This window comes from Zosterops lateralis (assembly GCF_965231275.1).
Source record: "Zosterops lateralis genome assembly, chromosome: 6".
NCBI lineage: Eukaryota > Metazoa > Chordata > Aves > Passeriformes > Zosteropidae > Zosterops > Zosterops lateralis.
Genome location: NC_139761.1, coordinates 54,764,035 through 54,777,331, shown reverse-complemented (window position 1 = coordinate 54,777,331; position 13,297 = coordinate 54,764,035). Strand labels below are relative to the sequence as shown.

At 40.7% G+C, this 13,297-nt stretch overlaps 1 protein-coding gene across 1 annotated transcript in view; it reads left to right on the top strand.

Annotated features, from left to right (window-relative positions):
• Nucleotides 1–13,297, top strand: part of PARVA (parvin alpha) — a 60,375-nt gene that overhangs the window by 14,317 nt on the left and 32,761 nt on the right. The window lies entirely within an intron of this gene.

The following is a 13,297-nucleotide window of genomic DNA, read 5'->3' as shown; positions in this document are numbered from 1 at the left end:
ATCTTATTTACAGTGGAAATAGCTGTGCACAGTCTAGCTTGGGAAAGGAAGCTGGGAAATTAGCACCTGCTGCTTGAGTCAGATTTATGCCTGTGTTCGTGTACAGCAGTAGGGAATTAAATACCTGTTGGACTTTCCCAGCTGGAATGCTTGCACCTGTAGAGCTGGTAGGTGTCTTTTGAACACCCAAATAACAGCAGATCTCGATGCTTACATTCCACAGCTATAGCCACTTACGTTCCCACTATGTGTAAAGTCTCCTGGTAGTCACTATGTATTTTTAAACACTTCAAAACAAGCCTTTCAAAGCATTCTGGAGCTTGCTTCTACATTTGGTAAACTTCGCTACCAGACCACCTTGCCTAGATTGTTGTATATGGACTTTCCCAAGGTGGCCACTGCCCATTTGATGGTTGTATCACTTCAGTGAAATCCCTTGGATGAGATGGGGTCAGTTCTTATAAAGAGTGGAGCATTTTGCAGATCTCAGTTATTAAATTGTACTCACTGACGGTCCCAGGAGAGTGGGCTAAGGACCTGAATGAACATGAAAACTACAGAACTGTGCAACCTATTTATGATTGCCTTGTGTAGATGGAGATTTGATACACTGAGGTGAGAAAATCTGTGCTGCTGTTTACTGTAGCTTTTTTGGGATGTGGATAAACACAAAATTCCAGCACTACACTCTGCAAGGTGCACAGAGTAAAAAAAATTAATTTTACTGCGGAAAGCTCTTCTACTGTGTCAGCTGAACTGGAGATTTGGATCCCACTGAGTACTTTGAAAGCTGTGTGTGCATGTATTTATATTGATGCTTTCATCTCTTTTCTCATTTTTAAATAATTGCATCCTGGGGATGGAAGAATTATTTTACTAGTCCCTGCTTACTAGACCACATTTATCTACGGTTACCAGCTGGTGGTGATGGAGATACCACAGTTATTTTCCATTCTGAGTTTCTGACATATTTCAGATACCACTTGAGGACAAAATATTTGGAGGGAATGGTAAATTTTAAAACCATTGTAGCTAAAAGAGATGGAATTAGCATTTACTTATTGAGTAGCTCATTTCAGCTGTTATAAAAGCAGAGAAGTGTAGGAGTAGGTAGTGCACTTTTGGGAGAGGTGTAGGTAGTATGCAAATATTTCTTTTTCTTTTCTTGTCAGGTAAAACAGTGCACATCTAAACTCAGCTCATGTTCTCTGAGAAATGCCCATATAATAGAGCCCAGTAGGATTTGTTGCAACAAGTACTTTTGGAGAGAACCTTTCTGGGCAGAGTGATTAATCTACATTTGAGAAGCGTGTCATCTTCAGGTGGGGATCACGCTCAGTTTTGTAAGGGCATGAGTACAAATTCTGCTTTCATTAAACTGAAAAAACTGTTGAAATCAGAAGAGTTTGGGAGCTGCCCTTTTCAGGGAAGTTCTGTGCAGCATGAAACTTGCCAAAAACTAATGGATTGTTTGCAGGAAATTGGAAGTTAAAGTGCATGAGTCAGTCTACTTCAAGGCTGAACAGTTTCCACTGAACTTAAATAATGAATGCCAAAACCTAGAGACAGTACAAGCAGCTGCAGCGGTTTTCTACAGTTGTTTCATCCAGGCACTGTAAGGGATTTTATGTTTAGCAGAGTCCTCCTTGTCTTTTAGTTCTTCAGGCTTTAAAAGTGTTACATACATTGTTGTTACTGACATGGAAACCTTTGCACAAGAAGCAGCGACCCAAGCGTTTTTATTTTTGCTTCAAAGCAGTTACTACAGAGTACAGACTAGAATGTGCAGTTTCAGGGATTTCATCTGCAGGAAACAACTACCATTACTACTTCTGTAATGACAACCAGAAAAGGAGAGGATCATTTTTTCCTCAGAAGTGATATTTGTTAACTTCACACTTCTCAAAATATTCAGGCCATTTACTTCCTGGTGTGTACAAGGATTTCAATATACCTAATGAAATATATCAAACAGTAGATGAAAGACAGAGTCATTCTCAATAAAATTGATTTGTGACAGATCTTATTCCCTGAGCATATTTGTTCAATAGACTACTTTTTACCTGGCTCCTAAATGAATCTAAGTCTTTGTAGGAGTGCAGGAAGGGAGTGAGGTGTTTGTGTGTATGCATGTGGCTTAGATTTCTTTAATTTGAATTAGTTATTTGATGTCTGCGAGTGTGGAGAGTAGTTGAGGGTATGCATGGCTGAGCAGATTCTTTGTCCTGTTCTGTGCTCCTCTTCTCCAGTTCTCTCAATATTTGAACCTTCTGAGGGTTTCTGAGTTGGAGAATCTCTGGGTGCACCAGAGTTTTGGGACTTCGGGTCTCACCCTGATGAGAGACACTCCAGGTCACTATTAGCATCTTTGTGGGCCAGGACTGGGCACAACACTCCAGGTGTGGAAATGCAGGTGCAAAGCATTCCTGTTAGTCTTAGTTTTCCACCATGCACAGCATGCATCCAGCTCTTCAGCTGTGGTATGGACAGGAGTACAGGCATAAGGTTTTAAGCAAATATGAACATTTTGCTATATGAAATTCGTATGAAGTTGGCCAAATGCTTCTTGGTGAGATTTGGTCTGAGGAAGCTTAACATTATTTAGAAAAGCAATTAACTACTTTTTCAAATAGAGAACAGTCCTGAATCAGGAGGGAAAAAAATATTTTGGTTTTGTTTTCTTATCTTTTTCAATTAGATGGAAAAACGACTGAGGCTTTCAAAGGCAGCTGTAGACTTTTGTTGTGCTGAGTCAATAGCATCCTGTTACCAAGTCTAGAAAGGTGCCCACCTAGAGGTGCCTCATAAATAATGGCTACAGACTTAGCCATTATTAGCATGTAAATGTTAATTTACATGCATGTAATTCCTTTTACCCCTCAGTTCTGATCTGAAGCTCTTCCCTGGCATAATTTACCATAAGGCCATGTGGATACTTGCACAAGAGCTGATGATCGTGTGGGAGTGAGACTGATCAACCAGTTTGGATCAAGATGCCTTTTCACCCCTTTCAAAAGCAGTGGCCATGGTACAGGTTTCTGCATTAGTTTGGGATATTTAATTATTGTATGCCTCAGTTTCCAGATGTGTGAAGTGGTGCGGTGATGGGGATTAAATTTGGAAGAACCTTTGAGCTTTCTCGATGAAAAGTGTTAAGGGTTATTAAGTGTGAATGTGGTGAAAGGCTTAGTAGACAGGTGTGGATTAAAGAAATGGTTTGAAATCCAGTAATTTAGTTCTAGGTTTAATTGAAAGTTGTAATCCCAGCAATTGGTGCCAGTGTCTTCTAGGATTTAAATCCAGCGCAGTGGAGCGTGTAATTTAAGGCTTTACAGAACAGCATTAGTGCTTATATGTTTATCACTCAGCACGTGTTAGCATTATTCCTGTGGAATGCTCTTAATTAAAATCCAGGAGCTGCTTACAGTGCATTTGATGCTCGCTATCATGAGCACTCAGTCGAGTTAGCAGCAAAATAAATTTAAAGGAATGATTTTTTTTCTCAGAGCTACAACGTAATTGGCAAACACTTTTGTAACCCGCGTTGTCATGAACGCACCAGAGGTTTCGGCAGCAGATTCCGTGTTGGTCAAATGACTTCTGTTTTCATTTTTCAAACCCTAATATTAGCTTAAGTAAGAGGAAAAGGATTTTCAGTTGGTACAGCAGAAAACAGGATGCTCTTGCAGCAAAGTAGCCATCAGGACATGCCTAGTTTACACATTATACTCTAGCATCTCATGCTTCAAAGCCAGATTTGTTTTGGAAGAGTTACACCCAGAGAATCTACTGATATATGGGCGAAATCTGTTGCTCTGTTTTTGAAGGGAAGGAACACGCACCAAAAAAAGTATTTTGTAACATGGTATTGCTTCTTTCTGAAATTTTGCACTGGTTTTTGGGACTTGATGCTTGATAGATAGGGTTAATTGTTTCAGTGTGAGCAACCAAAGTTTTAAACATGAATTCTAACTTCTTGACCCCATTAATCATAAAACTGCCTGATCTTGCTTACTGTAACATTGCTTTTTTCTTTTAATTGGTGAGTCATGAGCATATATTAAATACAATTTCTTTAAAAATAATTTTTAAAAGTCCTTCTTGCATCTTAAAATGATTTTTTTTAAGCCAAGAATTCAGCGTATGTATGTCAGTACATATTGCAGTGGGCTTATGATATAATAGCTTCAATGAAAATTAGATCTAAATTAAAGTAGACTTTGAAAAAGGGTTGTGGGCACATGTTTTTGGGAGTGGCTGGAAGAACTTACTTTAGGGGAAGGTTCAGCCCTGTGTGTGTGCTCTACCTAGAAACCAGATAGGCTGATGTTTCTAGTTAAAGCAAGATGCAGAATTTAAAGCAAGGAACCGCTGAATATGAAAATTAATTTTTGTGTTTACACGAAAAGAAAAAATCCGACTATGCTCTAATTCATTTTCTCTGCTGTCCTTTCCAAAAATATGTTTAGAAATTAAATGAAAAGCATTGAAGTATTTCAACAACCAGTTGGTTGTGGGTTTTTTGGTTTTGTTTTGGATGTTTTTATTGTTTTGTTTGGTTTTGTTTTGTTTTTTATAATGTCATTAAAACTTCTTTGGAGGATAACAACCCTCTTAGGACCAAAGCCCTGCCCTGTTACAGCCAATGCTTGCGGGGCTTTTTAACCCACTCTGTGCACAGAGAAATCACAGAATTGAGAAATCGCGGAGCTGGGCGAGATCTGAACAAAGACCCATGACAAAATCTAATTCTTTCTGTTGCTCAGTTGAAAAACAAGCGTGTTTTGAAGCCCATGGCCTTTAAGGAGCTAAGAACATTTAACTCCTGTGTGTCTGCTGTGCTGTAAGCCGTGAGCTTGCAGAGCGTCCACAGAGCTGAGGTGAACCCCAGCATTGCTCTCCAGTACCCCTGGAGCGGCTGCTTGGGGAAACTGAGGCACAGAGCCCTCTGCAGGATGGGGCACACCAGCTCCAGTGCTGCCCCTGCTCTTTGGATTTTGGGGATTGCTGTGTTCTCGTCCCTGCTTGCTCGCCCTCTTCCAGGTTATTCTGTTCCTACGCTGCTTTCACGTTTTCACTCGTTAATTTATCTACAGATAAATAGTAGAAATTTAAGAAATTAATTAAGAAATTGTGTGTACAATTAGCAAAAGCCTTCTTTGGTCGCATTCGCCCTTATCCCTCCCCCCTATTTTCCTCTAATTCCTGGTGACCCTTCGACTTTTCTTACCTTTTAAGAAGTGGCAGAATCAGGCCATTAAGTTGAAGTGAATTATGAAATACTTAACCCTCTTGTCTCCCCTCTGAAACACCAGCCCCACACATATCAGTTATGCACAGAGGGCTTTTTTTTGTAGAAAAATTTGATGTCTGAGTGTTTGACTGTAGCCTGGATTGCAATATACGTAAGATACTAAAAGCATAAAACCAGAAACTGAATTTTCTCCCTGTCCGAATCCCTCATGTCTCCGGGAACCTCTACTTTTACCATTTTAAAAATGAATTTTGGATTTTAAAAAAAAAAAATACACTGCGGGGTTCCACACTATTCAAGGAGTTAAAAGTCTGGAGCTGTGCTTGATGAGCCAGATGGTCTTCAACAGTAACATTGTTCATATTGTTTAGATTATCCTGTTGCAAGTACAGTGCCTCGTTTACCTTTTATGGAAGAAAGTGTGGAAAATTGACCACAGATGTAAGTAACCAAGAATGATGGCTGAGGCAATTCTTACCAGGCCTCCCTCTCTAACACGCCTGATCCTGCAGATAAAAATAAATAGAGAAATGTGAGGCAGCATGAGAAATATCTAGTGTTACCTATTTAAGTGTTTAATTTGAGCTCTGCGAGCTACTAAAGTCTTTATTTTCTTAGACTGAGATTTCTTCATATTGAACTGGTTTCAGTCTTTCGGTGTAGGCAGCCTGAATGTAGATTTTTATCCAGGTACTAAATAGCACATCATTATATATTTTTTTCCATCCTGGTTGAAAAAAAAAACGGTGTGGGAAGAAGCCAACTACGCTGACCTCAAACACAGTTTATGGTCCAAAAATCTTCATGAGAAGATTGGTACCCATTTTGTGCTGTAATGAGAGAGCACAAACTCCCCATTAATATTGATTTGATTGGTATCAGAAGCAAAGGCTGCACCAGATTAATTAGAGGTAGCTCATTGTTACTCCTGATAATGGGCTGTTGAATTAGTGAAGTATCTTACAAGTCAGTTTCAGATTGAAATAAACTTTTTTAGACAGGTATCTCTTTTGTGCAGTATCTGGAATAGGAAGGCTCAACAGAACAAAGGGAAAATGCTGCAAATGAAAGCAATAAAGCCCTGTTTTATAAAGTCCTTTTGTCTCCTATCACTTTTCTTTCTCTCCCTCATTTCCTTCCTCTTATTAGGAGCTGCTGTCAAAGTGCATTTACTTACGGCAAGTGGTTCCCTTCGGAGCCCCTGGGCTGATGCTGGTGCATTTGCATGCAGGTGCTGCAGTGATGGGGCACAGCTCTGCCCTGGGAGCTGAAATGAGATGAACCCACAGGTTTGCTGTGCCAGGGCCCAGGCACTGAGAATCTCCTGTTTGCTCTTCACCACGGCTCTGCTGCCTCGTGCTCTTTCACAAGGTGGTAGATTCCTCTGACTATTAAAGGCAACATCTTCCCTTTCTTGCACTAAGCCTTGATTGATCCAGGAAATAATTCTGTTTTGCCTGTGCAGTGCTTTTGAATTTGGTTCTGTTTACACTGGTTTCTAGAAATGTAGACTATCAGATCCTCTTTGTAATATTCTTTAAAGACTTTTCAGAAATTGACAGGAAGAAATGTTTTACAGGGAACAGAGAAGGCTGGAGATTATGGTGAGAAATACTCAGTCAAGGATGTAATGAAGAATCAGCAGTTAACTCTGGAAACAGATTTCTAAGGCAAAGTTCAGTCAGTCTAAGGTGCCACTAAGTGGGACAAGAGAGAGGCAATAATAATGTTCAGATTTTTAATACCTGCATTCAAAATATGCTCAATTAGATTGGCAGCATGGGGCACTGTTTTTCATCATTTACCTGTCTGGTTGTGCTCCGTGCGGGATCTGGAGAACAGGATCCTTTGGACATAACAGCTCTGGCTCCATGCCTGCAGCTGTAGGGTGGAGAAGGGGGAAGCCATGGGGAGGAAGTGGCAGGAGCAGCACCAGAGTGGGAGATTGGGAAGGTGATAACCAACAGGGGCCTTGGAAGGGAAGATGGGCAGGGTCAGGGCAGCGTTGAGGAGGTGACCAGCTTGAATCAGGATGGTAGGTGAGAGTGATGTGAGTGAGAGTGGTGCTTGTGGGGGACTGCTGCTGAAGGGGACTGAGCCTGTGCCTGGGAGCCAGCAGCCCCTGAGCACTAATCCTGTTCCATTCTGAGGCTGCATGCAAATTCTCTTTCTTTTTTTTATTTTTTGCTTCATGTCTGTTCTCATATTCATGAAATAGTGGTAATGGCCATTGTCTGCATCAAAGTGGTATCAGGAGGCTTAAAGTGCCATTGAAGTTCTGAAACAGCAGAGATGTGTTGACCTTCCTTTGTGCCCACAGTTGATAAATGCTTACCTCAGTGACAAATTAAGGGTTTGCTTTCTTCTTCCTGAGCAACCACAGCTATGAAAAGGGTTTGGGCACCATCCTGTACTACAGCAGACTTGTTAGCTTAATTGCAATCGGGCTGCACAAGTAACAAAGGGCAGGATTCGCCTGACATGCCCTGTAGTACTAATGAAAATGGAAACATTTGAAGAAAAACAGAAGCTTTCAGGTCCTGGGTTAGGATTAACTTGTTCACTGATGTAACATTTCGCAGCTGACTTCTAAAACTGATCCAGATCTGTCAGGTCAGCTTTTGTGCTTGAGCTGATCATTCACAAGGGAAACTTCACCTGTGTTTTAACTCATTCAGACTTGAAATTATTTGAAAGAGATCAACTGAAGTCTGAATGTTACAGAAAAAATGTTTTAAAGCAAGGCTTCCCAGAGATGAACACAGATTTCCATCTAAATAAAGCTGCCAACACATGATTCACAAGACCCCAGAGATTTTCTATTAGATAAAGCAGAATTATTGATCTCTGTTAGTACTCTAGAGAGATGAGTTGAAAAAGTTTTCATTGTCTGGGCAGGATAAGTCCAAGAAAACAAAGAGGATGAACACTGGTGTCACACAAACTCCCCAGATTCTGATGGGTGAGACACTTTGCTTTTGCTGTCATAAAATTTCCTACAGAGGCAAGTGCTGAAGACACAGAGCTGCAAAGAATATCTGTGGAGATAGATTTTTACACCATTTTTCAATGAAGGGACTCTATTAAATTTCACAGGAATGAGGCAAAGAGTGCTTAATCAATGGCAGCTCACCAATACAGCCATTCAGAGCTGGTCCCTCCATGGGAAAGTCACATATCCATGGCTAGAGCTGCACTCTGGTTCTCATGGGCCTGAATCACAGGGGAAGCAAATTATCCCTTTTGGGGCAGTGAGACCCTCCTCCTAACCTTGCAAGTGTTGTGGTAAGGGTCAAATAGGCCATAGAAAACACAATTTGTGGTTGCAAAAGCCCCACTAATAATGCTTAGAGAAACTGGGAGGAACTTTGGCTGGTTCTCTTCAAAGCTTGAAGAGAACTTGTTGCTCATGTATAAAGGTAAGTCTGTGCTGCAAAGGGTCTGTGAATACAGAGAGTGATTTCTCAGCAGGACACAAGCCCAAAGCTCCAAAAAGCATCACTAGATTTGTAGATGAGACTAAAGCCTTCTAATGAACAGCCCTATGCAAATATTACATTTTTAGGTGGTGTACCCTATTACTCCTCGTTTCTGACAGATATGCCAGGAATTTCCTCTTTAACAAACAATGCCTGTCTTGGTAGAAGCCAGTTTCCATGACTAAAACTGTGATGAGAGCATCAGCCTAGTATGGTTCCAGGAATAACCTACACATTTAGCTCTACTCTGCCAAGAACCCAGAGGCTGGTTATTGAGATGAATGGTTTTGGTTTAATGTGCACCACAAAGTAGGAAAAAAAAAAGATGCCCATATATTTTAGATAGATAATTATCAAGAAGTCGTGGATAAAGAAAAATAATGTATGGTGGGGAAACAGAAATATAAGACTTGAACTTCCTATCCTGAAAATATAAATCACTGCAAGTTTTAAAGCACTTGCATGACTCATATGCCGAGGTCATAGACCAAATTTGCTGATGGAGGCAGGATGAAACAAATTCGGCTGCATTTTTATGATATTTTTCCTGCTGCTCTTAGCTTTTTATTTACCCAAAGTAATATAATTTTCCAGAGAAGTGTAACAGATCCAACATATGGAACTGCTATCCAGTTCAGTGCTTAGGTGCAGAACTGAATGGGAACAGTGGTGTGTCAATAAATAGCTTACTGCATGTCAGGCAAAGTAGTCTCTCAGGAACCATATTGCCAGCTTGGCAGGATTCTGGAAATGGAATCTCCAGTGGAATTGGGGCAGTAATGCAGTCCCTGAATAGAGCCCAGGCCTAGAGGAAATCCAACTCCAGTAACATGAATGCTAAATGGAAGGCAGAGAGAGAGTAACAAGAAAGAGGCACTTGTTAATGTGCAGGTCTATAAATCAAGGGGTTTTTCCTCTTGCTGTAGCACAAACTTTGAGCCAATTGAGTGCATCCCTGAAAGTCAATATGCAGTACTTTTTCCACTTGAGAAATAATGACATAACACCAAGTAAACTATTTGGTAATCAGTTGTGTTGCCTATTGCTGAGTAACATTTTTGTGCCACTAGAGAAATCTGCAGGAGTTATGAGCTGGGTCTCATCTGCATACTGGATTTATGCTGCTGAGATTCTGTTGACTCTGAGGTTGTGTCTGTATTTTCAGTAGCGTTGCTGATGTTCAGGTTTTGGATCAACATAGCTTAGAAAATGAGAGGAGACTTATTCCTGCATTCAGTTTAAAATGTCAGCACATAGCAAGTCAAGAAGTCTGGTTCCAGGTGAAGGTTTTAGACCTGGATGTGTCTTGATTTAATGTCAGGGAGTGAGGCTGGCCTGTTAGGAGAGAGGGTGTATTATTGAGTGTTCCAAATGATTCACTTTTGTGTGCATGTATGGTTGTAGTAAAGATTTTGTTTATTAAATGAGGCATTAAAAAGTGTGTGTATTTATAGGTATAACATCATTCTTTTTCTCCTGTGCGTTTAGGGGAAAAAGGCAGTGAGCCTGCTTGTGTTGAGTAACACTTGGACCTTGCAAGGTGCATTGCAAATAATAATAACATTCTGGGAGAGCTGGAATTCCTTGGGTTCTTGTCAACATATTTTTTTTGCCATGTGTCAGTTACATTCTAGATGAACTGTGTCATGTCAGTAGTATTTTATTTTTCAATAGTCTAATTTTCTTGCATTTGCCACCTGGATCTAGTTGGGATTGCCTCTTTTAAATAACTTTTGTCAGCATTCACCTGTGTTATTTGGGAAGGACACGGTTTGATAATTTGCATGTCTAAAAATATAACTCTGGTATGTCCCTTGTCCCTTTGCATCCCACAACCTGCACTGGAATCCTTCACTTTGGAGTTTTGGCCCTGGTGAGTGAGGAGGGGAGGATAAATGTCACCCATACCCTCAGTGCCACCCCTGAAGTCCCTCATGCCAGGCTCATGTCATCCTCTGGAGGGCAGGGGAAGGCACAAAGGCAGTTTGGAGACACCTCTTACCTCACTGCAGTTACACCAGTAGATGTTGGCACTGCCAGGGATCTAAACTATAATTTCTTGGTAAATGAGCACTTTGTGTGACTCCCAGTTTATATGGCTCTTGTTTCTGCTTATGTATAACATGCAAGGTCTGTCATCTTTTCTTCCACTTACATGATTCCTGGCGTTTTAAATTCAGGTAGATTAGATTTAGACTTTTTGTAATGAATCTGCATCATTTTGTGTTCTGCTTGCTCCAGAAATAGCCTGGGGGAACCTGATAGACACGATTTGTGTGTATCATTTAGGGGCATAAGAAAGCATCTGATTGATTTCCTTCTTTTGCTAGCTCTTTCCTATAATTCTAATCATCATTTCACTGTAGCATTACACCATTGAGGAAAGGATGGGTTTTCAAAGGCAGGATGCTTCCATATTTAGAAGTGCTGATGCTTAAATGAAAATGGCTTGGAGTTCTTTACAGCAGATTTTCTGCTGGTTCTGGTGTAGCTCAGGTCATAGTTTGCAAGGTAGAAAGATGTCTGGCATTTATTTCACCAACAGTAAGTTTAATTAATTCATTTTTTGTATTATTTCCTGACTTCAGCAGAATATGCTGTGGGAAGGATGCAGCACTGAGCTCTGCTGCTGCCAAGCTGTTTTGTGTGAAAGCAGAGCTGGGTGCTGATGCTGCAGCACATTTCCTGTGGCAAAGGGGGAAAAGGACCGATGAGATCTGGCAATGTTTGTTACTGTGCTGGTGGGATGCTTGGAGTCGTCCATGCAGGGCTTTTAGTCTCTGTCACTTTTACACAGAGCAGGGTAAAGGAGACAGAAACACTGAGGACCTGACCCTGTAAATTCCCAATTAGAATCAATCAGTATAAACAGTAAGGCGAATTCCCTTCTGATGGCAGTCAATGCTCTTCTGTTGGCTTTAGTAAGGCCGTGCCCATTTGCAGTAGCTGAGGATTAAGCAGGTGCTCTCCCCCCAGCCTTTCTGATGACTTAACATCATTTTTGAAACATAAAAGCCCTGTTTGGGGTCTGGGCTGTTGGCTTATGTGTTTAAATTGAAGGCTTGTCAGCTCTCGTGTGACCAGTACTCTGAAGAAGAGCCACAAGTGAGGTTAGGTAAAACTGTGGTTTTTTCCCCTACTCCTATCTGGATTTTCTCAGAACCTAGATAATTTTATCCTATTTGCATCAAACATGCAGGTAACTTTAGAATCCTGCGTCTGTATTGTTTCTAGGGAAGCAAAATAAAATTACAAATGACAGTAATTGACATTACATGCTTTAATTGAATTTCCTCCTCTGTGAACCAAAACCTTTTAACCAAGTATTGCAGTGCTATTTCTGTATTTATTTGTTACATGGGTTAATGTGCTATGTGGCAGATCCAGTATTTATCCATTTTCACAAATTAAGCTGTCAGTGTCATGTTGCCTTTGAATTGTTTCCTGTATTGATGGCCAAAATGGCTTGAATAAGACTTTAGTCCTCCATGGCTGTATTTCTGTTTTTACAAAGCTGAAAATTGCAGGGTTGAAAATGAGCCCTTAAGAACAGTTTGTGAAACTGTAGGCCCAAAGCATCTTACCAGTGTGCTGGGGTTTCTCCTGCAGTGATCTCTGCTAAGGGAAGGGAGAAGCGCACAGGCTTTTTGAAAGGTGATGCTGTTGTTGTTATATTACAGGAATTAGAAATCAAGCCCTGCTGGAGTTTGTGTTTGTGGCAAGTGAAAATGGATTACAGAGTGGAGTAGAAATTCCTCTACTGAGTCCCCAAGCTGTGCACTTCAGATCTGCTGAAGTTCTCAACTTCTTCCCATGTTATACCCTCTGAGAGAGAAAAGAGCTCTACTTTAGCTAATTTTCAGCTTTCTTACTCTGCTGTAACCTCACCTATTACCTGGGCATGATCTTTTGTCGGCTTACAAAGGTATAAAAACCCAGCATAAAAGAAACAAATTTCATTTACTATTTTTGGTCAAATAACTACTTTTCTGAGTGCAAAAATATACCACTTTATAAACAGATACAAATAATCACTTATAAAATAGTCTGAATTGATGATATAGGTAGCTGTGACTTCAGACTTCATGAATTTTCTTAATATCTAATAATTTTCAGCATCATCCTGACATTTCAAGTGAAGCATAATTTTCCTTTAGCTGTGCTTGTGTCCCAAACAGGATTGCCATAATAAAGTATCTGGGACACTTCTGATTCTCTTCAGAAATTAAGAAGAGGAAAGCTTGGTAAAGAGCTGCCAGCTCAGTAACTGAATGCTGTTATTCAGCAGTCCAGCAGTGCAGGTTTTGTGTGCCAGAAGGCAATGGGAGTCCAGGAGTCAGAATGGGGAGCCCCCACTATTACTTGTGAGTGCAGCATGAAATAGAAATGTTGGCAGGGAAAGCTGCTTTTAGGAGTTACCCAAAGGCTGCAGACTAGTGTGTATCAGATTAGAACTGGCAAAGAATGTGGTGTCAGACCACTGATGAGAGCTCTGAGACTTCTTCTGCGAGGAATCACATCTGATATGAAACCTGGGGGAGGAATGTCGTGTAGCACAGCTGAA